At 43.1% G+C, this 27,968-nt stretch overlaps 1 pseudogene across 1 annotated transcript; it reads right to left on the reverse strand.

The window, feature by feature from the left end:
- Positions 1 to 452: 452 nt before the first annotated feature.
- Positions 453 to 27,968, reverse strand: LOC143988844 (olfactomedin-4-like; annotated as a pseudogene). Its single transcript, XR_013276927.1, has 5 exons — positions 27,825 to 27,968; positions 19,558 to 19,722; positions 14,175 to 14,387; positions 6,189 to 6,345; positions 453 to 1,739 (listed from the first exon to the last, which is right to left on the reverse strand). The product of XR_013276927.1 is annotated as an olfactomedin-4-like (transcript).

Below are 27,968 nucleotides of genomic sequence, written 5' to 3' on the forward strand. Positions count from 1 at the left end.
ACGGAATGTCACTTCCGTTACACATTCTAATGGGTCACCTAATCTGTTGAAACACAGGTACAGAAGAGAATAGGAGAGCTGTGTGTGATGCAGACACGCACAGACTATTATCTCTCGGCTTAGCAGACATGGTAATCGTGGTCAGAACTTGGGGGGGGGGGGGGAGTCAGGACATGGCATTATCGAACAGCTATTGTAGGGAATACAGAGGGATAATTTAAAAAGCAAAAGCGCCATGCTGCTAATTGCACATTAAAGGGACAGGAGCACTTTTTTTTTCTTTTTTTTTTAACAAACACAAACACTAAGTTTTACTGTTTAAGCTGGCCATTACTTGGCCTTTATTATTTTCAGCAATTACAACCAATGCAAACGGAAAATAATCACTTTTCTAACAACACGTACAGTAAATCATAGTATTGTGCATTGAACTCTTTGTATTTAGAAAGGTATTTATTTTTAACTGATACTGGTGGTTACTCTGATGCTTGCTTAATTACAACAATTGTGCTAAATCTTCTACATGATATTACTTTTCCAATTTTCTAGAACCCAAATTGGTAGTAGTTGCTCTGAAACTGAACACAGGTGGTGCCCAGGGATTGTAGTAGGCTGTGTATATTTTCCAATAGCCTGGGGATCCTAATGACTAGTTGTGGGTTCTCCTTTGTGGTCCTGTTCAGAAAGCCTGGGTACAGTAACGCTTAATTAGAAAACATTGGGATGTACCCCAAAGCAATAACGCATATCAACCAATCATAATCAATTTCCATCAGTTTAGAGCAGTTAGAAGAAGTAGTATACAGTATCAATCTATAACAATCACATAATAAGGGTAAATGATGAATTGTTCAATTCAGTATCTCATGATGATATCAGCCGTATTTGATTAAATTAATTTTTGTGTCAGATTGGCCCAGAAATACTAAAAGTTTATTTCTTTTTTGGCATGAAAGTGACATAATACGTGAACAGGAAGCCCTCACTGTACATGTAGAGCTTGTGGTCATTTGGGTTGTAGGACAGACTATGCATTGTGTCCTTCATTTTCTCAATGTGGATACTCAGATGCGCTTCCTTGCCAGTTTTAGTGTCGTACATGTAGAAAATTTCCTCCATCTTTGTTCTGTAAACTCTAGTAGCATACAATACTCCACAGACCATGAAAGCATTGGAGACACCTGGCTTGTATAGGGAGGTGGACCAGGTTTGCTTTACTTCCAATGTGTTAGCATCAAGTTTGCTAATAAGAATGTTCCCTCCCTTTTGTTCAGTAGCATAAATGACCCAAAGACCCTCTTCATCAGCCGCAAGATCAATGTCCTGCCAAGGTGTGGATGAATAGGAGAAGCGGTTGTTGTAAGTTGCATCCCTTAATGCTAATTGTTCTATTACATTTGTTTTCATGTTGTATTTACAGAGTTTATTGGAATTGTAGCAATTATAATACATTGCATTGTTGTACATAATCATTCCACTACCTTGCCCATAATTTGCACCGCTAAGGCTTTTTGATGAGGCTTGTTTGTAGAGCAGGAGATCATTATAAGAAGCATAAGTGCAGATATAATTCATTGTGCGTCCATCAGTATTTAATGGAGCAACCCAAAAAGTGTTCTGGTCAGCCCCTAATAATGAGTCTTTTCCCCATCCTCCCCATTTGTAGCCTGCACCATATTGATTGAGCTGTACTAGATAAGGCTTACTGATATTTACGATGTGTCCATGGTCACAAGTACCTATGCAACATAAAAAGAAATTATACAAAATAGAAAAGTCATTTTCTAATATCTGCCTGGGAGAAAATTTCAGTGTTAATTCCAAAAAGTGCATATGTAAAAACAGAAATCTTATCAATAAGTCCTACCAATTGGCAAGCAAGTGAAGATCAGTTCACTAACTATGCTATGTGACACCAAGATATTTCAGGAAAACTATTGGTGAAAATCACTCCACTTGAGTTACCAGGTCCAAACACTTTTAGAGAAAGTAAAATAGTCCTTTTGGCCTACTTACCTAAATTAGGCAGCTGCAGCCCACAGGAATCAAAATAGAATCCGGCCAATATCTTTTTCCCTTGGTTACCTAGGCCAGTCAATCACTATAGACCAGGGGTCTCAAACTGGCGGCCCTCCAGCTGTTGCAAAACTACAAGTCCCATCATGCCTCTGAGTGTGGGAGTCATGCTTAAAACTGTCAGCCTTGCAAAGCCTCATGGGACTTGTAGTTTCACAACAGCTGGAGGGCCACCAGTTTGAGATCCCTGCTATAGACTTATACTGGGCTGTCTCCTGATACACAGCCCTGCTTGGGAGCGCATCCACATGTGTGCCCTTGAAGCTCATGGCTTGCTATGGGGGCACACTCAGGAGAGGAGGAGCAGACCAGAAGAAGCAGTAAGGGGCAGTTCTGTGCAATATCCTTGTACCAAGCAGGTTAAGTATAAATTAGTTTTTTTCATATTCGATAAAAAAAAGGGGGATATAAATAAGGGGATAAAAAAGGGGATATAAATATCACTTTAAATGTATTTCTTCATTGAAGATCCTGCCTTTTACTGTATCTATACTTTTGCTATAATCTTTTTTGATGTAAAAAATCAAATTTTTTTGATTTCTGTCAGAAACACCAAAGACATTTGCCCCAGAATGCACTGGGCATGCACATTCGGAGCACACACATAGTTTAAAATTCCACTACTGTTGTTTTAAGCATTATTAGAAAAGAATTGAGGTTTCACTGTAGAATTTCTATTTCTGCTCTTAACTAAATACTGCATTGAAAGATAATAGAATACAGTAAAATCTTGGATTGAGAGTAACTTGGTCTGAGAGTGTTTTGCAAAACAAGCTAATTTGTTTTTATAAATTTTGACTTGATATACAAGCAATGTCTTAATATAGCATCTTATCACAACTGAGTATGAAAGAGAAGAGAGGCGCCTCTAAGTGTAGCAATATGGTTACATTTAATGAAGGTACAACATTTAGCATCTCACATGGTTAATTATTAAAACAGGCACATCTAAGTATGCAGGCATCTGGGGTAAAGCTGTCCACATAGACCATCCTCCACACCTTTCAGATCGCTCTACTGCAGGGTAGTCTTCCTGGACACAATTGCAGACTAACAGCGGTGAGAGCCGGCGGTGAGGAGGATGGTCTATGTGGACAGCTTTACCCTGGATGCCTGCATACTTAGATGTGCCTCTTTTAATCATCAACCATGTGAGTTGCTAAATATCATACCTTCATTAAATGTAACCATATTTCTACACTTACAGGTGCCTCTTTTATACTCTGTAGCTCGTGTTGGATTTTGCTTCTACTCCCCCGTGGAGGCTTCCATTTGTGGATGGACCTTTTATGGTTACACAACCTATCACATTGCTATAATCTTTTTTATGGACTATAAACTGAAGGACTTATGAATAAATGGTTGTGGAATGAATCATCTGAGTTTCCATTATTTCTTATGGGGAAATTTGTTTTGCTATACAAGTGCTTTGGATTACAAGCATGTTTCTGGAACAAATTAGGCTTGCAATCCAAGGTTTTACTGTAATGTCAAAAAGAGGGAGAATTCCCTACAGTACAACAGCAAAGTTGCCAATCTGGGATCTAGCCAGTAATGGATGCTTGGTTGGTTCAGTGCAATGTTCTCAGCAGTACATAAAAGGTGACATATCCTTTGCCAAACTTTCAACATTAACCAATTGCATAAATGGAAGGAATAATCAAAGACTGTGCAAATCCGCAAATAAATATATAAAAACATAAGAATTTATCTATCAATGTTCAGTGACTAGTGTAAAAACAGCAGCAAAATGAACAGATGATTGTTAGCATAATTAGTCCATGAATAGAATTGTGAATAATCACATAACATTCATAGAGTATTATACAATCACTCCAGCAGCCCAGCAGCAATATTCCATACAAGTTATATATCACATTAGCTACAGATAAGCTACTAGGTGCCTGCAGCAGTTGGCCATTTAACATCACTGTATTCTACTCAGAGTGATAGTGCGGGAGTATCCACTACACATTTATTACACACTACATAAGCTACATGCCTAATGGGGCTTACATTTTAAAGTCAACAATTCAAATTAACCTTTATAGGAACGTTGGCGCCAATCAGGTTAATGGGGGATAATTGGACTAGTCAGACCCAGAAAAAAAAAAAAAAACGGGGAGCTTTCGATCCAACATTCTAATATTTATAGTTGCCTTTCCTTTCCTAGTGCTATTTTCTTTATGCTTTTCTGACCAGTAGCATAACCAGTAGTAGTAGTTCTGACCAGTAGCATAAAGTGTATCACAGTGTTTAGTTCACCTTTACAGAAATAATGTAAAGGTGGACTAACATCAGACACCCTCCCACAGTTGTACTTACCTCCAGGGTTGTTGAGCTATCAGCTGCTCCAGCAATCAGGAAATTTGAAATCGCCAATCTTCTCCCTCCCACTTACAGCACAGACCAGATCTATTCTGATTGGTCACATTGACACCAATTTCTGCTCCCACAAACCCTACTGAATCTTATTTTTACGTAGCGGTCAAAATTTGAATCTGAATTAAAAGGCAAATCACGTTGGGCCTCATCACTTCACTGTCTTACTTAAAACCATATTTGCTTGCCATGTTTATACTCAGAAAATACATTCTACTGTTAGGTACATTTTTGGCACTGAACTAATTATATAGAATTTGGGTCCATAGACACAGAATGCCAGATTCTGCCCCGTCCCCCCCATAATTGGATTTGACTGACAGCAGTGGGAGCCAATGGCTGCGCTGCTACCAACATATCCAATCAAGAGCCGAGTCAATGGGCAGAGAGGGTGAGCTTTTCTCCGGCGTGGGAATTACGGGGCTCAGGTGTGTAAAACGGGGGGTTGGTCAGTGACAGAAATCTTTTCACCTTAATGCATAGGATGCATTAAGGTGAACAAACACAAGGGTTTACAACCCCTTTAAAGTGGTTGTAACCCTAAAAGAAAAAAAAAATCAGAGATCATGTTCCCTTATAGCAGATTAAACACAGCATAGTGATTGTGCTGTCTAATCTGCCCCTTTCTAAGCTGTAAAGAACCTGGCTGATCCTGCCTGTTCCTATGTCCCCCTTTGTGTGTTGACCATGGTAATCATGGCTGCTGTTTACCATGGCAAGTTTACGTGCCTCTGCCATCCTGCTGCTCTCCTCTCTGTGTGCGTCTCCCCCTCTCAGCTCCCCCCCTCCTGCCGCTATTAGTAGCTGGCAGTAAAAGTAAAGAACAATTACAGCCAGCCTGGTATAGTAATCTCTCCTACACATGTAAATGGTTTTGTAAAAAAAAAGCCTGCAAATACCTTATTTTTTTATCTCATCTGACCGGTCACAGCGGTCACATGATGTCAGAGGGGGATCTCGGCCCCTCCCTCTTTAGTCTATAGTTTGGAAAAGGAGAGCAGCCAGAGGTCACATGACCGGCCACAATAGATTAAAGACATTGGTATTTAAAGGCATCATTTAAAAAGAAAAAAACAATTACACAATGTAGGAGAGATTAATAGAAAAGAGGAGCTGGCAGTAATTGTTCTTTACCTTTACAACCATTTTAAGTAACTACTAAGGGAATTATTTTGGACAGCGGTATGACAAGTCGCAGGGCACAGCCGTAAAGTCAGGGAAAATCAGAGAGGAGCACAGGTCTTTGCTGGCTATAAAGGTAATAGTAGGCATGTTGTCCTGCCTAATCTTAGACAGCACGTTTACTTCTGCCAGCTTCCATGTTTCAGTCTTGACCGGTTTCCAGGTATAATAGGACGGTGGCATAATCTAGTCAGTTTTAGTCAGATCATAAAACAGTCATGGTACTGAGAGATCCCTGAAGATATCACCTTGCTCACCAATCCCAGGGGGAGATATAAAGTTGTTTTACCTAGTCACTGTTATACCTTGTGATAAAGCTAATGTATGGAGGTGTTTACCATGCAAGAGCATGAAAACGGGACTGATACTAATTTACACTTGCACTCATACCACTAACTAACCTATTACTCTGCATGTTTTTGGAATGTTGAAGAAATTAAGATAAAAAAATACATACATAGATACAATAGGATTCATTAATAGATATTGTGGGGAAACTGTTAGAAGTATATTTTGAACAATGACATGCAATTACTCCTGTGACCTACCGTAAGCTGGCGGAGGAAGAGAAGGATAGTCTGGTTTTGTATTGTTCTCACAATCCTCAAGGCGTTTTTTCAGACTTTGAATCTCACGTCTGATCACCAACACGTTGTTCTTATCATATATTTCCAGCTGATTCACCATGATGGAAATGTTACGGATCTAAAACACAAAGGCTGATTGTTTGTATCTCAATTGATTAGCTTACCAAAAAAATTACGGTACAGTATGCATACTTTGGGTTGCATGGTTATAAAATTAGTTTTATCTATATATTTCTTTCTAAGTATGCTATAGATATAAAATTCATAGCAAAAATATGTCTATAGAGCAACAAATATTCTACAGTCAATAACTCAAGAAAAGAGAGACTAATTAAACAGATGTGTAATATTCTGATCCCTATCTTCAGTTTTTTTGCCACTGTTCCCCCTTTTCCTTCATGCATTATAATATACATACCGATATAGCACCCTGGGGTCTAGGCAGGGATGCTCCTCACAAATTTACTTGTCAGGAGCAGATACCCTAGTTGATTGTTAGAGTGCTATTGATTCCTCCCTAAGTTTTGCCTGATTGCACTTGTCTCTACTACCACTAGGTGGCCGGGTACTTGGTGGTGCTAGATATGAGAAGGGCAACGCAAGGTCAAGTTATGGGTATGTGGGTATCTCAGTCAACGGGCAAGGGTTTCTTAGCCTGCTGGGATCACCTATATATTTGGGTGGAGTCAGGAGATTTGTGCTCTGTGCCACTTGTAAGGCTGTCTGGGTGGACGTGTGTTGTGTTTCCCCGGGCTGCTAGGCTGGAGATTGGGCCTATCCTGGGGGCATCTGGCTGCTAGGCTGCCTGAGGGCCTATGCAGAAGCAAGAGAGCAGGGTTGGGATTGCAGCTTGCAGTCCAACCAGAAGTGATGGTTCATGGTTCTGAGAACCTGTCAGTGGTCGGAGGTAGAGGGGAAGCTGACGCCACTAAGGTACCATCCACCTTATTACCAAGGACCACAGTGAGTAAGTACAGGAGCAGTATTCTTGCCGAACGGGCACGATGGAGAATCGGGAAACCTGAGGTGGTAATCAAGTAATCAAGTCAGGGACCCAGCCAGTGGAGGTGATGCCTGCAGAGCAGCTGTGTGTGCCAAGCCAGGGACTGGGCAGGCCAGTGCGGTGACGCTTGAGAAGTATCTGTGAGTGCCAAGCTAGAGACCCAGCAGAGAGGCGGGTGATGCTTGAGGAAGATACCACCATGAAGATTGGAGGACCTCAAGGCAGTGGCAGTGAATCAGAGGGCCTAGTGAGAGACTGAGAGCACAGTGGGCTGAAGAACTACAAAGAGAAGTTGTAGTGGAAGTGAAAGGACTGTTTTGCTTAGTGTTAGGAACTGTTAAAGACTGTTGCCATAGGAGACAGGATTCCTACACATGCAGATGTGGCGTGTGGCTGGAGGCTTTCCTCTGCATGACTATCCTCCTATTAAAGTCTTGGAGTCTCCTTTTTGAACTTGGAACTACTTAACAGTGTCCTGGCCCTTACCCTCTTTCTCCCATAAAAGTTTGTAAGAGAAATAAAAATCTCTTTTACATCCAAGGAGTGTCAGACGCCCAATAACTTTATCCATCTTGCACCCACTATGCCTCACAATCCACCATATACAGAAGAATGTCAGCTATCTCTGGCCCTAGAGGTTTTCATTAGACTGAAGGAGGCTGGAGACCTTGCTACATCAACATACAAGTTTATAGAATAGGCAGCTAATAGACATGCTCTGAGGTGGGCAGATCTTACCCCCACATGTCTCATGTTTCACCCCCTTCATGACCAGGCCATTTTTTGCAGTACATTGCTTTAACTGACTATTGCGCAGTTGAGCGACGCTGTACTCAAACAAAATGTATGTCCTTTTATATAGCTTTCTTTTGGTGGTATTTGCGGTTTTTATTTTTTGCACAACAAAAAAAGACTGTCAGTTTTGAAAAAAATTTTTTTTTACTTTCTGCTATAAAACACATCCAATAAAAAAAAATGTAAAAATCAAATTTCTTCATAAATTTAGGTCAATATGTATTCTGCTACATATTCCCAATAATCCCAATAAGCGTATATTGATTGGTTTGTGCAAAAGTTATAGCATCTACAAATGGGATAGTTTTATGGAATTTACATGGAATTTACATTTTTTAAATTTATTTTTACTAGTAATGGCGGCAATCAGCGATTTTTAACGGGACTGCAGCATTGCGGTGGACAAATTGGACACTAAGTGACACTTTTTGGGGATCAGTGACAGTAATATTGTGATTAGTGCTAAAAAATGCACTGTTACTGTATAAATGACACTGGAAGGGAAGGGGTTACCACCAAAGGGTTAAGTGTGAGTCTAGGGGGTGGACTGATTGGAGGAAGAGAGACATCTGTGTTTCTGATTACCAGAAACACAAGATCTCTCTCTTCCCCGCAGACAGAATGAGGGTCTGCCCTGTTTATATAGGGGGGACTACTGTTCTGTAGATTACGCCCCTTTCCGCAAGTGCCCGCCCCTTTCCACAAGTGCCCCGCTGCCTGCTGGGAAACACACAGATCCCAGAGGCAGCGGGGACCGTCCTTATTGCGCAGCGCGACTCGCGCATGCGCAGTAGGGAACCGGGAAATGAAGCCGAAAGGCTCCACTTCCTGATTCCCATACCCAAGATGGCGGCGGCAGCACCCGAGAGACGATCTACAGATCAGCTTCGGGTGCCGACATCGTGGGCGCGCTGGACAGGTAAATGTCACTATTTTAAAAGTCAGCAGCTGCAGTATTTGTAGCTGCTGGCTTTTAAAAAAAAAAAAAACGTGGAGTCCCGGCGGACTCCCGCTTTAAGGCCAGTTTCACACTGGGTCGGTATTCAGGCGTTAAAGCGCTAAAAATAGCGCCTGTGTAGCGCCTGAAAAAAAGCGGCCCCTTTCACTCCAGTGTGAAAGCCGGAGGGCTTTCACACTGGAGCGGTGCGCTGGCAGGACAGTGAAAAAAGTCCTGCTAGCCACATCTTTGGAGCGGTGAAGGAGCGGTGTATTCACCTCTCCTAAACCGCTCCTACCCATTGAAATCAATGGGACAGTGCGGCAATACCGCCGGCATAGCGCCGCTGCAGCGGTGCTATGCGGGCGGTTTTAACGCTTTTTCGGCCGCTAGTGGGGGTTAAAACCACCCCGCTAGCGCCCGCAGACCGCCGCTAAAACGACGGTAAAGCGCCGCTAAAAATAGCGGCACTTTACCGCCGACGGCCGCACCGCCCCAGTGTGAAAGGGGCCTAACAGAGGTTAGTAAATATAAGTTCATGGTGATGTGTACATCTACAGTATTTGTTCAACTTTATTACTTTGCTACTCTATGAAATACATGTTGGTTTACTCTTTGCACTGTTGCCAGCACTCAGGTGTATTGCTCAGGGAGAATGTACTAGGCTGCAAAGTATGATACATAAAATAACAGTCGGAAATACTGTAATGCCGCATACACATGATTGCACATTCCGACGACAAAATCCATGTTTTTTTCCAACAGATGTTGGCTCAAACTTGTCTTGCATTCACACGGTCACACAAATCTTGTCGGAAATTCCGAACATCAAGAATGCAGTGAAATAAAACACGTACCACAAGAAAGATGAAATTCAATAGCCAGTGCGGCTCTTCTGCTTGATTCCGAGTATGCGGGGAACACTAATTGTGTACGGGAGAGTATGAGAGAGTGAGAGCGATGACACCAAATTTAACACCCCTGCTCCCCATTCACACCTGAGACCTTGTACCACTAACGAGTTACATAACACCGGTAAGGGAAAATGGCTAATTAGGCCCAATTTGGACATTTTCACTTAGGGGTGTACTCACTTTTGTTGGCAGTGGTTTAGACATTAATGGCTGTGTGTTGAGTTATTTTGAGGGGGCCGCAAATTTACACTGTTATACAAGCTGTACACTCACTACTTTGCATTGTAGCGAAGTGTAATTTCTTCAGTGTTGTCAAATGAAAAGATATAATAAAATATTTACAAAAATGTGAGAGATGTACTCACTTTTGTGAGATACTGTATATATATATATATATATATATATATATATATATATATATATATATACCGTATATACTCGAGTATAAGCCGAGATTTTCAGCCTCTTTTTTGAGGCTGAAAGTGCCCCCCTCGGCTTATACTCGAGTCATCGCTGTCTGCCCGCTCGATCAGCGTGTCGAGCAGACAGACAGCGGCCATTCTATTCAAAAGCCGCGCCTCCGGCTCCGCCTTCGCCTGTGATAGGCGGAACACTGAATTTCCCAGCAGCCTGTGTTCCGCCTATCACGGACATCGTATCATCCTCGTACTACGGACGAGGATGATACGACGTCTGTGATAGGCGGAACACAGGCTGCTGGGAAATTCAGTGTTCCGCCTATCACAGGCGAAGGCGGCGGCGCAGCTTTTGAACTTTACAATGGCCGCCGACGAAGAGGGCACGGGACGGCACGGCACGGGACGGGACGGGACGGGGGCAAGATAAGGCACGACACGGGACGGATGCAAGGAGGCAAGGCACGGGACGGAGGCAAGGATGCAAGGCACGGGACGGAGGCAAGGATGCAAGGCACGGGACGGAGGCAAGGATGCAAGGCACGGGACGGAGGCTCGGGACAAAGGTAGGCTGGACACACACACACACACACACACACACACACACACACACACACACACACACACACACACATGGATGGAGACACACACAGGGATGGATGGATGGATGGAGACACACACACACAGGGATGGATGGATGGATGGATGGAGACACACACACACAGGGATGGATGGATGGATGGATGGATGGAGACACACACACACAGGGATGGATGGATGGATGGATGGAGACACACACACACAGGGATGGATGGATGGATGGACACACACACACACAGGGATGGATGGACACACAGGGATGGACGGACACACAGGGATGGACGGACACACAGGGATGGACGGACACACAGGGATGGACGGACACACACACAGGGATGGACAGGCATGTCTCACCCTCGGCTTATACACGAGTCAATACGTTTGCCAGTTTTTTTGGGGGTAAATTGGGGGCCTCGGCTTATATTCGGGTCGGCCTATACTCGAGTATATACGGTATATTTATTTTTTTACTAAAATGAATCAGAGTGAGGTATGTTGCTGTAGTTAACCAAGGCATTTGTACAGGAAGTAAATCAATTACATAGCTAAACAGACACCAACTTCCTGTTGCATATACTGTATGTGAATGAAATGGAAAAGAGATGGCTTCAGTTCCTGTTCTCCACCTGTGAAGAACTCCTCAAATAAGTTTGTCCTTATCAGGACTTACCTGTAGAGATCTCTACGATTAGGCCCCAGAAAAGGGTGAAACTCGTCTGAGGAGTTCTCTATAAGTGCGTAACAGGAGCTGAAGCCATATTTTATTCACATGTTTACAACAGAGATTCGATGTCTGTGTGCAGATGGCTGCCATTTTGTTGAAATCTCCTGGAGCCTGTCTTGCACCAGTCTATCCACAGGCTGATCCAACTGATATAAGTTTGGGGGGGGGGCGGGGTGAGTGGTACTATTTTCTTTGTTATAGCCTAATATGTGATTCGGAATCCAGCTGTCCGATCATGTGCCATGTGGAACCAATCATACCTTGGGGCTGCAGACTAAAAAATTGTCTGAACGCATCAGTCAGACGGCCACCTTCTCCACCGCTCCTTCTGACCGAAGCCTCAGCATAACATTTTCCAGGAACAGGAATTTGTAACCTCCCAGTCTCTGGGAACGCGTTGCACAGACCTTTCTGCAAGGCCTCCCGGAGATGTCTCATCCTCTGCTCCCTCTGCGACAGAAAGATAAGGTCGGCAACCTTACCCTTGTACCGCGGATCAAGGAGAGTGGCCAGCCAGTAATGGTCCCTCTCCTTGATCCGAAGAATACGAGGATCCTTCCGCACGCTTTGCAGGATCAGGGAGGCCATGCAGCGTAGGTTAGCTGAGGCTTTCGGTCCGGAGTCCTCTGGGTCACTAAGGACAACATGATCCGCAGCTACCTCCTCCCAGCCACGTACAAGTCCATGGGTTTCTTGGGACTGTAAATCATCCCTACAAGACTGCTGCTCCTGAGTGCCAGCCTCCACCTCCATACTGACACAATCATCCTCCTCCTCCTCCTCCTCGTCCTGTGTGATGGGTGGGACAGCAGGAACACTGTCTGAATAAAGGGGGCCTTGAGAGGCAAGGAAGTCCTCCTCTTCCTGCCTCTGTTCTGCCTCAAGTGCCCTGTCCATTATTCCATGCAGCGTATGCTCCAAGAGGTGGACAAGAGGTAAAGTGTCACTGATGCATGCACTGTCACTGGTCACCATTCTTGTGGCCTCCTCATACGGTGACAGGACAGTGCATGCATCCCTGATCATGCCCCACTGGCGTAGTGAGAAAAAACCGAGCTCCCCTGACCCTGTCCTGGTGCCGTAGTCGCACAGGTACTCATTGATAGCCCTCTGCTGCGTGTGCAGCCGCTGCAGCATGGCCAACGTTGTGTTCCACCTGGTGGGCATGTCACATGTAAGTCGGTTCTTGGGCAGGTTCAACTCCTTTTGGAGCTCAGCCAGCCGAGCACAGGCATTAAATGATCGGCGGAAATGCACACAGACTTTCCTGGCCTGCTTCAGGAGATCCTGTAAGCCTGGGTACCTGCTCAAGAACCGCTGCACCACCAGGTTAAGGACGTGAGCCACACAGGGCACATGGGTCAGTTGTCCCTGTCGGAAGACGGAGAGGAGGTTGGTGCCATTGTCGCAAACCACCAATCCTGGCTTAAGCTGGCGTGGCATCAACCACCTCTCGGCCTGCCCCTGCAGAGCTGACATCTGCCCCAGTGTGGCTCCTGTCCCCCAAACAAACCAGCGCAAGCACGGCATGGCATAATTTTGCCTGCAAACTTGCGTAGCCCCTGGAACGCCTACGGAGCACCGCTAGTTCTGAGGACAGAGCACTGGAAGAGAATCTCCAACAGCTGACTGAAAGCTCAATTACAGAAGAGCAATATAGCTAGCTATATAGGTGGATAATGGTGTATACTGGGGTCAGGGCACGCAGACAACACCCGCAATCTCCTACAGCTGACTGAAAGCTCAATTACAGAAGAGCAATATAGCTAGCTATATAGGTGGATAATGGTGTATACTGCGGTCAGGGCACGCAGACAACACCCACAATCTCCTACAGCCGACAAAGCTCAATGACAGAAGAGCAAGAACGCTAAATCGGTGGATAATGGTGTATACTGCGCTCAGGGCACACAGACAACACCCACAATCTCCTGCAGATGGCTGAAAGCTCAATTAAAGAAGATCAAGAACGCTAAAATGGTCGATAACAAACGGTGTATACTGTGTTGAAGGTACACAGAGAATACCCACTAACTCCTACAGACGCCAACACACTACACAAGCCTGCCGCGTTGGCGGCCTTATATAGTGTGGGGCGTGTACTACACAGACTGAGCTACGATTGGCCACAAGCATCCTGCCTGTGGCCAATCATGGCTCTCCTCGCTGCCAGCACTGTGATTGGCGAAGCATGCGTGGGTCACAGTGCATGCTTGGCCAATCATGAGCCAGCAATGCACTGGGATGGCGCAGTACATTGTGGGCCATGAGCGCCACACGAATTTGGCGTGAACGGCCCATAACGTTTGTTATTTGCCGAACGTGCGAACAACCGATGTTCGAGTCGAACGCCAAGCTCATCCCTAGTCCCTAGCATGTCAGTTTGAGAATGTGACCTGAGCAGTTAGATTTTGTGTCAAAGTCCTAATATTTTACCCTTTCCTCAAAGCTCTCTATTTTTTCATATGTGTTGCCATTGATTTAGAAAGTTATCCTGCCATGACATAGACATAAGAACATGTCTACCACAAAAGTAATAGCAACAGTTCTGTTCTCACCTCTTTGTACAGGGTATCTATTATGACACTGGAGCCATTAAATGACACTTTCAGCTGCAGTATGAGGGACTCCATCTCTTTGATCTCCAACTTGATGAGCTCAAACTCCAGCTCGGTGTAGGAGAGACCTCCGTTCTCCATGATCTCCACACGTTTGGTCAGGTTCTTCATCTGCTCTACATACCTTGTCAGTGTGCTCTGATAGATGTAGATCTGTACAGAGATATCACATTTGTAGTTAATAATGCCTGTATATATTGCTGAAAGCAGCATTCCTAAAATATAGACATCTTATTTTAGATTAAGTGCATAGTCATGATCCATTTTTAATAAAAATCTGCAATTTTATCTACAGCCATTTAAGTGACTTTGAACGTGGCATGGTTGTTGGCGCCAGGCAAGCTGGTGTGAGTATTTAAAAAACGACTGATCTACTAAGATTTTCAAGCTCAACCCTCTCTAGGGTTTACAGAGAATGGTCCAAAAAAGAGAAAATATCCAGTGAGTATTAATGTTCACATGGTTTTTGTTGCTACCCACCAGCAGCCACAAATGCCAAGAACATGCTGCAGGCAACAAAGGAAAATGTGTTGCTCTCCTTGTAAACACAGTGGTGTCTGTATAGCAGTCACACATGTCGCCTTGCCTTGTCATGACTACGGTGTGTTTCCCCCATTGTAGGTGGCACTCAATTGGAGTGGTACTGCAGCTGGAGAAGAAGTCTTGGTTTCTCTATGGTTTCCTCAGTCTCCTGCAGCAGTGTTCTGGTTGGCTGCAATGCATCCAGGTGACCCTGGTGGCCATCTTGGGTTAAGCAGAGTCTTTTTAAGTCTCTGCCCCCAGGTTTTGGTGCACATTTGTGAAGTGGCTAGTGTTTGGAGAGGTACCCTGTCTGTCTGTGACAGCACTAGCGGTAGGGAGAGGTTCCAGATGAGTAGGGAAAGTGTAGGGCCTATGTCTACACTTCTGCAAGCTCCCTCTTTGGTCAAACTGGCAACGCCACACAGCACCTCCTTCGCCAGGTGCTGTCTTCAGCTCGGGCCTACAACCACTGACTCACCACTGCATTGACTGTAAGTTCCCATATGGGCCTCCTCTCCACTAGGTTGTTGTGACTGTTCTGTGGGGATGGGCAAGCGGTTCGGGCTGAGCATAAGTTTGAGCCCACCGAGCACACAGTCAATAGGTTGTTAAGAAAAGAGGCCAAGAAGCATGCCGCCGCGTCCTTAACAACACATGAGCCATCAGCTTTCAGCATGCTTCCCCATGCCAAAATGTAAAAATAAATGGTGTGGGGTCCCCCAAAAACCATACCAGACTTTTAGGTCTGTCATGGATTTTAAGGGAAACCCCCATGCCAATTTTTTTTTTAAATGACATGGGGTCCCCCCCAAAATTCATACCAGACCTTTATCTGAGCATGTAGCCTGGCAGGCCAGGAAAGGGGGGGGGGCGAGAAAGTGCCCACACTTCTGAACTATACAAGGCCACATGCCCTCAGCATGTGGAGGTGCTTTGGGGCAAGGGAACTCTGCCCCCCCCCACCTAAAAGCACATTGTCCCCATGTTGTTGGGGACAAGGGCCTCTTCCTGTTAACCCTGGCTGTGGTGGTCTGTGGCCAGGGGGCTTATCTGAATCTGGAAGCCCCATTTAACAAGGGGTCCCCAGATCCTGCCCCCCCATGTGAATGAGTATGGGGTACATTGTATCCCTATTCATTTACCAAAAAACGTGTCAAAAATAAATAAAAACAGTACACCTGGTTTTGACAATTCCTATATTTAAAAAACAAAAAATTTAAACAACATTGTCCACCCCCCCCCCGCTGTAGATCCTTCCTCAATCATGATGCCTGCCACATAACTGGACCCAAAAAAGAATAAAAAACGCTCCACCCGCAAAGAAAGACCAACCGCCAACTGCCAACTGCCAGCTCCTCCATTTGAAAGTTCTTAAATAGGTAAGGTTAGGTAAGTGACCTGGTGGCCCCACTCTGATGTTACCGACTGATGCATACTCGCTCAGTGATGTCAAAAGGGGGCAGGGCCACCCTATGATGTCACCAAGTGGCCCCATCCCTTACCTATTTAAGAACTGTCAGATGGAGGAGCGGGCAGTCTGTGGTTAACCTTCAGACCCCCACAACCACTGCCCAAGGCTGTAGGGAAGAGGCCCTTGTCCCCATCAACATGGCATCAACCCATGGCACGTGTGAGCAATATATCATTTAAGTGACAACTTAGTATAAAAAAAATTATTTTTTTTGTTGTCATTTTTCAAAATCTTCCATGTGCTCAACATGCCTCTCAGCAAATTCCTTGGGGTGTCTACTTTGCCAGAAAGGGGTAATGGGGGGGGGGGGTGGGTTGTACTGCCCTGGCGTTTTAGCACCTCAATAAATGTGATAGGCAGTCAGAAAGAAAAAGCTGTGTAAATTTGAGTATATACAGTATACCATAGTTTGTAGACACTATAACTTTTGCGCAAACCAATCAATATACACTTATTGGGATTTTTTTTTACCAAGGACAAAATTTGAGTTTATTGGTTACTTTTAATAGCAAACAGTAGAATTATTATTCTTTTTTTTTTCATTTTCAGTCTTTTATAGTTTATATCGCAAAACATAAAAAACACAGTGGTGATCAAATACCAGCAAAAGAAAGCTCTATTTGTGTTAAAAAAAAGTATACAAATTTAGCTTGGGTACAATGTTGCATGACAGTGCAATTACCAGTTAACCACTTACGGACCACCCGCCGTTTCTTCTGCCCATAGCTCTTAAAGGGACATTTTTATTTTTTTTCAAATGGCAAAATTTATTTTAGTTTTTTTTTTTATTGCATTTTTGTGTAATGCAATACATTTTTGTGTAATGCAATACATGCAATTCTTGACCCCAGATCTCATATTTAAGCAGTCCTGTCATGCTTTTTTCTATTACAAGGAATGTTTACATTCTTTTTTAAAAAGAACAGTGTAAAAATGACAAATAAAAGGTGCCCCGACCCGCCAAGCTCGTGTGCAGAAGCAAATGCATATGTGAGTATCGCCCACATATGAAAAGGGTGTTCAAACCTCATGGGAGGTATCGCCGCAATCGTTAGAGTGATAGCAATAACTCTAGCCCTGGACCTTCTCTGTAACTCAAAACATGCAACCTGTAGAATTTTTTCAAAACGTCGTCTATGGAGATTTTTAAGGGTAAAAGTTTGTCGCCATTCCACGAACGGGCGCAATTTACTCAGCGCAACATTTTCTTTCACAATATAAAAATAACTTTACGGCTGTCTTATTTTTTATTTAAAAAAGTGAATTTTTTCCAAAAAAAAGTGCACTTGTAAGACTGCTGGGCAAATAAGGTGTGACAAATATTATTACAACAACCTCCATTTTATTCTCTAGAGTGTTAGAAAAAAAAAAGTATAATATATATATATATATATATATATATATATATATATATATATATATATATATATATATATAATGTTTGGGAGTTCTAAGTAATTTTCTAGCAAAAAAAAAAAAACTGTTTTAAACTTGTAAACAGTGAATCTCACAAAGAGGCTCGGTCCTTAAGTGGTTAAAGTAGCACAGAGCTGAATAGCAAAAAAGGCTTGGTCAAGAAGGGGGTAAAACTTTTACGGTGGTCAAGCGGTTAAGCAGCTGGTCAGAGAGGCTGGTTGATGGCTGTTTTTCTCTCTCTGGTGAGCAGACCTGGATGCTGCATGGAAGCCTCCATACTCTGACTTTAACCAGCCCACTAACACCAATAGTAGAGATTATTTTGACACCCACTTACACCAATGGCAGGATTTATGTTTGCATTCACTCAGACCAATGATGAGGTTTATTTGTACATCCTCTGACACCAATGTAGCACTCTAGTCTTAAATATGGGCTACTAATTATATTTAACTGTGCTATTTTGTAGTTAACCTTGCTGATTTTAAGTCTTTTTGATCATTTGGGTTTTCTCCTAAGCCTGGTTTAGCTGTGGATCCTCCATTCTGTCAGTAGGTGACACTGTTACCTTTGGCATTAGTATGAGGAGCTACAGTACAGCTAGGTTATGAATATGCATACTTCTCTCAGCCAATCAGTAGGGGTTTCATGGCCACTGAGCATGCTGGAAAATAGTATAAATATTTGGGGAGGTCAAGTGATCAGGGTCCTTCCACCCAGACCTTAGTCTGGTATGGATTTGTGAGGAATAATTGCTGTTCCGGGTAGGCCTGAAGCCAGAGCCCTCTTTAATATTGATTGGACCCTGGGCAAAAATTTTCTTGGGCCCCCCATGCAGTTTTGCTCTCCACCTGCTCTGAGACATACAATCCGTTTACTGAATCAGATCAGGCAGCTATTGCGATTGGTTGCCAGAGGTTACAGTGTATTATTACCGCTTACTGACTGGTTGCTAGAAGTTACAGCACACATTACAGCTCACTGATTCGTTACAGCACATCATCTCCTCACTCCAGGGGTCATGCTATACATATGGATGCCACCTTTAGTTACATATCTATGCAGCTATTTACATATGAAAGCTGCTTCTATTTACATATGAATGCTGGTTATTTACATGTAAACATATTTACATGTAAACATACATTTACATATGAATGCTGGTTATTTACATGTAAACACGGGGTCTGCAGGTGAGTCATCTGTGCACAACAATAGGGCAGAGCTGGGCAGCATTAGTAGCAGCACTTCACACTGAGTTAACAGGACACAGCAAGAGGCAAGGAAATTTAAAATGGGATAGTTGGCAAGTATGAGACAGCTGCTTTGGGCCCCACAACAATGACAGGGCCCAGGGCAGCTGCCCCTTTTGCCCTGCCTTAAAAATGGTCCTGCCTGAAGCCTAAGGACTAGCCATGTGCTGGAGGCTCTGCCAATGAGAGCCTGTTTGTTGTCTGGAGGCATGAGGAAAGGATGGAGACTTGAGACAAAGTACCAGAATTTACTCTGCCATAGACTGGGGAACTGTGGCGAGCCTGGGAAACCATTAAGATGGCCTCATACAGAGAATTCCTGACCCTTTTTCTGAGCATAAAAGTGATGGCGCCCATTTTTCTACAGGTCCGCCACCCACCATGCCATGCAACCTGCACCTTGAGGTGAAATGTCAGCCCTCCCTGCCTCTGGGGGCCGCCGCCATTCCTCTGGAGGTCAGGGGGCGCCACACCAATAATGGGGTTTATTTTGACACCCACTGACTTCAGTTGGTAGGATTTTTAGATACTGTTTAATAATTGTTTTAGTACATATAGGAGCTACAGTGATATTTTAGGTTGTTGGTGCAAAATGTGCTAGTCCGTATGTTTTTCAAGTTTTTTTCTTATAGTTTTTACTCATATATAGGAGTACCTATACCTTAGTGATTTCCTTCTCCACAGTGATTGTCAGGTTGCGGTTTGATATCTCCAGCTTTTCAAAGCGGTCAGCCGGGAAGGTGGTGTCTGGGAGGTTGACGGTGCAGTAACAGACTCCATTCTCATCCAGGGCTCCAGAGCCAGTTTCAGAGATAAAACTTTGCATCTTTAAAGAGACAAACATATACACAGAACACGCCATTAGACTCCATTGAAATATGTATATACTCATCATGTATTTTTAAGTATTTAAAGACATTATTGATTATTTGGAAAATAGTTATACACAATTGAATAAACAACTGGGAAGTAAAGGTGCACAGAGGAATTTTAGATTTTAAGAGGAATTGTTTCTCTAAAATTGGGGAAGTCTGAATTATAAAGAGGATCTTCCTTGTCAAACAGGAGGTCTCCTGTCCTCCAGCACAGATGGCTTTAAAAAGCCATTTTAACCACTTCAGCCCCGGAAAATTTGGCTGCTGAATGAGTGGGCCATTTTTTGTGATATGGCACTGCGTTGCTTTAACTGACAATTGCGCGGTCGTGCGGCGCCGCACCCAAACAAAATTGATGTCCTTTTTTTCCCACAATTAGAGATTTTTTTTCTTTTGGTGGCATTTTTTATTTTTTGCGCTATAAACACAAAAAGAGCGACAATTTTGAAAAAAAAAAACACAATATTTTGTACTTTTTGCTATAATAAATATATATCTTTTTTTTTTTAAAAAGCAATTTTTTTTCTCAGTTTAGGCCAATATGTATTCTTCTACATATTTTTGGTAAAAAAAATCACAATAAGCGTATATTGATTTGTTTGTGCAAAAGTTATAGCGTCTACAAAAAAGGGGATAGATTTATAGCATTTTTATAATTTTTTTTTTTACTAGTAATGGTGGCGATCACACCAAAGTCCGATCGTTTAGAACGCAATAACATAAAACACTTATGACCGGACTAGAAAAAGGAAGTTCAATAGCCAGTAGCCAATAGCTGCCCTTGCGTTGTTTTTGGTCCGTTGGAACAGCATACAGACAAATGGTTTTCCTGATAGAAATTGATTCCTGTCGGAAAGAATTAAAACATGTTCTATTTCTAGGTCCGTCAGAATTTTCGAAAAAAAAAAGTCAGCTGAAGCCCACGGAATATCCAATGAAATGATTCCGTCTGAATTTTTCTGCTGGAAAGTCAGACCGTGTGTACACGGCATTACAGGAGTGAATTTCCCTTCCTAGGGGTAGATTTCCTCTCAGTTCCTGTTTTCTCCCTCCGTTTAAGTAGGAGTCGTTACTAAGTCAGATGTTTGTAACTAGGGGACTCCTGTATACGTTTAAAATAACCTATTTGAAGCAGAGAGCACTATGGTTTCTCCATTTCTATTCTATGACATGCTATATAATTGATCAAGAATAAGAGGTGGAAGAACGGGATTCATGAGTGCTACTTGAAGGAGAGTTCCAGTATCATTCTAAGTGGATTCTACTAAGACCAATATGACCCTGTGGTGGGGTCAGATACTGAAGTTGATCGGGCACATTACCTGAAGGTGGTGGGCACCGAACACTCTGGATGTATTTATATTTTACTTTGTTCATAACTATGGTGGAGTTATATTTTGGGACTTCGAATTGGGACTTTTTTTTATCACATTAGCTTTTTAGCTAAATTGTGTTTTTGATATATTTTGTCACTATAGGAACTATTGAGTTATACTGTGTTTTTGATATGCATCGTTTATTTACTTTATGATTGTGCTGCACTTATAATTTGCACTTAAAGAGGTTGTAAAGGTTTGCGTTTTTTCACCTTAATGCTTCCTATGCATTAAAGTGAAAAAAAACAACCGACAATACCGCCTCCTCTAGCTCCCCCGTTTTACTTACCTGAGCCTGTTCACCTGCTGCGCTCGCCCCCTCTTCGCCGCTCAGCCTGGCCGTTGATTGGCTAGAGTGGATAGATTGAAAGCAGCGCAGCCATTGGCTCACGCTGCTGTCAATCACATCCAATGACACAGTGCGCCGGGGCGGGGCCGAGTGATACAGTGAGCGGCTATAGCCGCCGGCCATATCACGGAACCGCGCCCGCAAGAACTAAACACCATGCGAGAGAGCTTGCATGAAGGTGGTTAGTTCTTGCAGGGAGGAGCTGAGACAGCCAGAAGACCAGTTTCGGGGCCACTCTGTGCAAAACGAACTGCATAGTGGAGGTAAGTATAACATGTTTGTTATTTAAAAAAAAAAAATTCCATGTACATAAGTATTCACAGCCTTTGCCATGACACGCAAAATTGAGCTCAGGTGCATCCCACTGTTAACAGTGCATGTCAGAGCACAAACCAAGCCATGTAGTCCAAGGAATTGTCTGTAGATCCCTGAGACAGGGTTGTATCGAGGCACAGATCTGGAGAAGGGTACAGAAACATTTCTGCAGAATTGAAGGTCCCAATGGTCCCAGTAGCCTCCATCATCCATAGGTGCAGTACAGGTACAGGTGCAGCCTCATGCACCTGATCTCCCGGCACTGTGACATGCAGTCTTGTCGGCGGCAGTCCAGTGTAACAAAGCCTTCTCCTCATTCTCATCCGTAAGAGGTGGAACACTGACTCCCTGATGGGAAACTGAATCAGTGTTCCGTCGGGGATGAGGAGAAGGCGGGGCTTTGTTACACTGGACAGCCACCGACTAGACTACATGTCACAGCGCCAGTGTTCTGGAGATCAGGTCCATGAGGCTGCAGAAGGACACAGTGAGGCAGGGAGATGGGCACAGTGAGGCATGCAATGGGCACACTGAGACATACAAATGAGCACAGTGAGGCATGCAGTTGAGCACAGTGAGGCACGCAGATGGGCACAATGAGGCATGCAGATGAGCACAGTGAGGTATGCAGATGGGCACAGTGAGGTATGCAGATGGGCACAGTGAGGCTGCAGATGAGCACAGTGAGGTATGCAGATGGGCACAGTGAGGTATGCAGATGGGCACAGTGAGGCTGCAGATGAGCACAGTGAGGCATGCAAATGGGCACAGTGAGGCTGCAAATGGGCACAGTGAGGCATTCAGATGAGCACAGTGTGGCTGCAGATGGGCATTGTTGATCCTCTTTTCCACTTAAAGTAGCTGCTGCATTTCTCACCCTAGGCTCGAGTCAATACGTTTTCCCAGTTTTTTTGTGGTAAAATTAGGTGCCTTGGCTTATATTTGGGTCGCCTTATACTCAAGTATATACAGTACGGTACTTCCCTTCCTAGCTATATAGAAAATAATCCAAATATGAGTACATTGCCTGGTCCCCTAATTCATCTGACTTAAATCCTATTCAGAACCTGTGGGCCCTTGTTGAACATGGCATTTACAATTAGGGAAGGCAATACAGTAAAACCTTAGACTGCGAGCAGAATTTGTTCTGGAAACGTGCTTGTAATCCAAAGCACTCATATATCAAAGCAAGTTTTCCCATAGGAATAGTGGAAACACAGATGATTCATTTCACTACCATTTATTCATAACTCCTTTAGTCTGTAATCCATATAAGAAGATTATAGCAATGTGACTATCAGGCAACTTTAAAGCCTCGTACACACGAGCGGACTTTTCAACATCCAAAGTCCGACGGACTGATTCCGTCAGACTATTCGATCGTGTGTGGGCTGCAACGGACTTTTGATTCACCAAAGTCTGACGGACTTTAGAATATGGAACATGCTTAAAATTTTCCCGCCGGAACTCCGCCGGACCCGGTCCCTTCGAAAAATTTGCTCGTGTGTATGCTATTCCGACGGACTAAAACCGACGCTAGGGCAGCTATTGGCTACTGGCTATGAACTTCCCTATTTGAGTCCAGTCGTACGTCATCACGTTCGAATCCGTCGGAGTTTAGTGTGATTGTGTGTGGCCAAGTCCGCTCAGTCGAAAAGTCCATCAGAACTCTGTCGGAACTCCGGCAGAACTCCTTCGGAAGTCTGTCGGACATAAGTCCTCTCGTGTGTACGGGGCTTAAGGCAACTTCATGGAATGTCTGGGTAATCTTCCTGTAATATCAGATCTAAGTGATATCAGTTAAGATGAGGAGCCGACTTGGGACTCATGCACACTGCAGCTCAAAAAAAAAGAAGCTTTTACAGGCATTTGAGCTTTTATTTCAGCTTGAAGAAGCTTGTGCTTTTTTGTGCTCTTGTGCACATTTTTATTGAACTTCTTTGCACTCTTTTGAGCTTCTTTGAGCTTCTTTGAGTATAAGCATTTTTTTCACAAATGCTCCTTAAAGTCTATGGGCACAAGTCAGATAGAAGACACCTTGAAGTAGTACAGAAAATGTTTCTAAAGTCGGAGCGACTTCAGTAGTAATAATTAAAGACAGCTCTCATTGATTAAAATGGGATTTTCACATGTCACATGACTCGGAGTCTTACAAGTTGGGTCCCAAGCTATTCGTATTGCAAGACCTCACTCATTTATCAAGTTATAAAAAAAACATTGCTCATCTCATAAAACACTTGCAGACCAAGTTGCCCACAATCCAAGGTTTTACTGTACATATCTTTGAATAGAATTTGAGTAACTGTGGTTGCTATTTTAGCCAAAGTACTTTGTTAAGAAATCAAGAAACTGGCAGACTCCATGGACAGGAGGCTTATGGCAGTTATCTAAAAGAAGGGTGGCTATATTGGACACTAAATATTTTTGAAAGACCAAAAAAAATATTTTTTATATGTCATGTATTTGTTACATTTACTGCAAAACCCAAAGTGGAAAAATAAATAATAACATACAGTATATGTTGCACATTGTTAATACCATTAACTCAGCAGACCTTACTTTTCAGATTCCCCCTGGTTGATCCTGCTAGCAAGTCCAATATGTTTCAACTTCCTTTAACAGACCAACCTGTACAGCAAAACTGGCAGTTAGAGGGGTAAGACAACCCATTTAATTCTGACTGGGGGGCCTGGGATTGGCTTTTTATTCACTTAGTTAAAACTTTTATCCCAAAAGAAAAAAAAACTGTTGTTGTAACTGCTTAAAAAGTTTTAGCTGGAGTTAAGTTTATTTTGTTAGTCACTTATCTAAAGTCCATCTAAATCTACTAGTCTATCTAACACAACCTTCTATGTGGGTTGACAATTGCTATTTAAGGGTGGATATGGTGTTCCTCCAGAGATAGAATGGAGGACTGAGCATAGCCATCCTAAGGCATAAAGTAAGTTATTGGCTGTGTTAGTTCATCGCCTGATGAAAATAATAATAAGAAGCCTAAAAAAGGAAAACAAATGCAGCCATCACATCTAAGCTTGATAAGCTGCAACACAATACAACATTTTTCTTTTTGGATTTATAAACGCTTTAAGAATAAATAAATGAATGAGGAAAATAAGTTGCCCAATAATTCTACACACTGTTAGGCCCCTTTCACACGGACAATCCGTTTAGGTGCACCTGTCAGTTTTTTAGGCGGACATGAACGGACACTCCATAGAGGTCTATGGAGGGACGGATGTCAGCGGTGATCATCCGTTGATCCAACCCGCTCCGATCCATCTGCGGATCGGATCAGGTGACGACGGACTCTACGGTCCATCGTCATCCAATCCTCCATAGAGGAGAGCGGCACTCTGGCAGGTCCATCCCTGGACAGTCTGCAGAGATAGACCTGTCATCTTCCTGCTCAGCGGGGATCGACGGAGCGATCCCCCCACTGAGCAGAGCGGGCTCCGTACATGGACACATCTGTGTGAAGGAGCCCTTAGGCACCTAAGCAATCCATGCATTTATATTTTGTTTTTGCAAACATTGTACAGTATTTGTTCAAAAATAATCATTAAAAAATAATAATAATAATAATAATCCAGAGGAATACTATTTGCCTAATTATTGTGTATAGACTATAGAAATTATGTTTTTTATGGCTGTGTTTTGATTTCTACATTATTATACTGGAAAATAATGTTAGTTACTCTTTGATGCAGCTATATATATATATATATATATATATATATATATATATTATAGTGTAACAGTACAGTTCCCTGTCCTAGTAATTGTCGCCCAGGTTTCTCAAATAGGCAGGTTGAGGGGCTCCAGGGGTATTTCATGTGGAGGAATCTGTTTTATAAGTTTCCTCCAAAGTTTGTAAAATCCAGTTGGGGACCTGGAGCCCGGAAATTCCATAGCGTTATGGGTGGAACGGAATCTCCAATCCTGGGACCGGGTTTTGGGAACAGCCAATCTGGCTGACTGATTGAGCAGGTGGGTCCTGGGCTTATAGCAGAGTCAGGATTAGGATTCTGGGCTCCACCCAGCGAGACAGGAGGTCTCCAGGAGTCCAGAGAGTGCAGGTGTGCACTAAAGAAAGCCAGAGACCCAAGTCTGAGGATCAGAGCAGTGAGGGGCTGCTTTCTAGATAGACGCTGTGTGTGTTGAAGCTGTGTGCATCTAAGGAGACAGATGAGAGCCTGAAGTGGAAGGCCTGAGCAGCAAGGAAGCTGAAAAGAGGTACAGTAGTTGTACAGGAACCCTGTTATATGGCCAAGAGGGCTGAAGTGTAAAGCCTAAGTGGCAATACTGCTGAAGAGAGCCAGGTGGCTCAGCATTTTTAATTTATTGTTTTTGGGAGAAGAACCCCTGTGTGGGCAACCAAGTGTATGTATGAACTTTATTTTGTTCCTCTTAATAAAAGTGGGCTACCATGCCCTTAAACTAAAGTTTCTGGTCGATGTGAACTTACTGAAAAGGCATCTGCCACTGAGTTAAACATCCCCCAATGGCACAATAGCCAAAGGTATATACATTGTATTTTGAAGCTAAAGATGGAAATTTGGTTGCAGTAAAATTTTAGAAGTAGAATCAAATGACAAATACCTACTGTATGTACCCTAACCTTTAAAGGTATCTCCTGAGAAAGTAAACACTTTGGGAAGCAACAAAGATCAATTCCACTAGCCCCAGATATAGAGTGCCTCGAAAAAGTATTCATACCCCTTGGAATTTTCCACATTTTGTCACGTTACAACCAAAAACGCAAATGTGTTTTATTGGGATAGGCCAACACATAGTGGCACATAATTGTGAAGTGGAAGGAAAATGATAAATGGTTTTAATTTTTTTTTTAATGAATAAATATGTGAAAAGTGTGGCATGCATTTCTATTCAGCCCTCTTATACTTAATTAGATACTATACTTTGTAGAACCACCTTTCAATTACAGATGCAAGTCTTTTGGGGATGTGTCTACTAGCTTTGCAAATCTAGAGAGTGACATTTTTTTCTTTTTTCTTTGCAAAATAGCTCAAGCTCTTGCATATTGGATGGAGAGTGTCGGTGAACAGCAATTTTCAAGTGTTGCCACCAATTCTCAATTAGATTTAGGTCTGGACTTTGACTGGGCCATTCTAACACATGAATATACTTTGATGTAAACCATTCCCTTGTAGCTCTGGTTGTATGTTTAGGGTCGTTGTCCTGCTGGAAGGTGAACCTCCACCCCAGTCTCAAGTCTTTTGTAGACCAGGTTTTCTTGCCCTGTATTTGGCTCCATCCATCTTCCTCCCTGCTGAAGAAAAGCATCCCCACAACATGATGCTGCCACCACCCTGTTTCACAGTGGGGATGGTGTGTTCAGGGTGATGTGCAGTGTTAGTTTTCCATCACACATATCATTTTGCTTTTAGGCCAAAAAGTGACATTTTGGTCTCATCTGACCAGATCACCTTCTTCCACATGTTTGCTGTGTCCCCCACATGGCTTCTCACAAACTGCAAACAAGACTTCTTATGGCTTTCTTTCAACAATGGATTTATCTTGCCACTCTTCCAGGGCTTCACAGGACAGCTATATTCATACTGAGATTAAATTACACACAGGTGGACTCTATTTACTAATTAGGTGACTGTTTCCACTAGATTTTTGTCAGGCGTATCAGAGTGAAGGGGGCCGAATACAAATGTATGCTGCACTTTTCACAAATATTTGTAAAAAATGTTGAAAACCATTTATCATTTTCCTTCCACTTCACAATTATGTGCCACTTTGTGTTGGTCTATCACATACAATCCCAATAAAATACATTTATGTTTTTGGTTGTAACATGACGACAAAATGTGGAAAATTTCAAGGGGTATGAACACTTTTTCAAGGCACTGTATCCACCATGTTATTTGCAGTATTTGCTTTCCAATGAGAATAAAAAAAAAGAAATGTGCATTGTATCCCCTAGGAAACTTTTCCTTTACACATCAACAGTAAACAATTACATTAAACCTCTGATAAGACTTACCAAAGTGACAGCCTGAGACTGCCAGATGGTGAGCAGAAGAATGAAGAAGGTGTACATGGTGCCTCTCTGGTCTTCTGTACTGATAGGCTCCTGCTGTCCCACTATATATACCTAAAGAAATATGTCAACCCCGTTAGTTCTCAT

The sequence above is a fragment of the Lithobates pipiens genome, unplaced genomic scaffold (assembly GCF_037356315.1).
Source record: "Lithobates pipiens isolate NorthernLeopardFrog02 unplaced genomic scaffold, aLitPip1_a1.2 Scaffold_1, whole genome shotgun sequence".
NCBI lineage: Eukaryota > Metazoa > Chordata > Amphibia > Anura > Ranidae > Lithobates > Lithobates pipiens.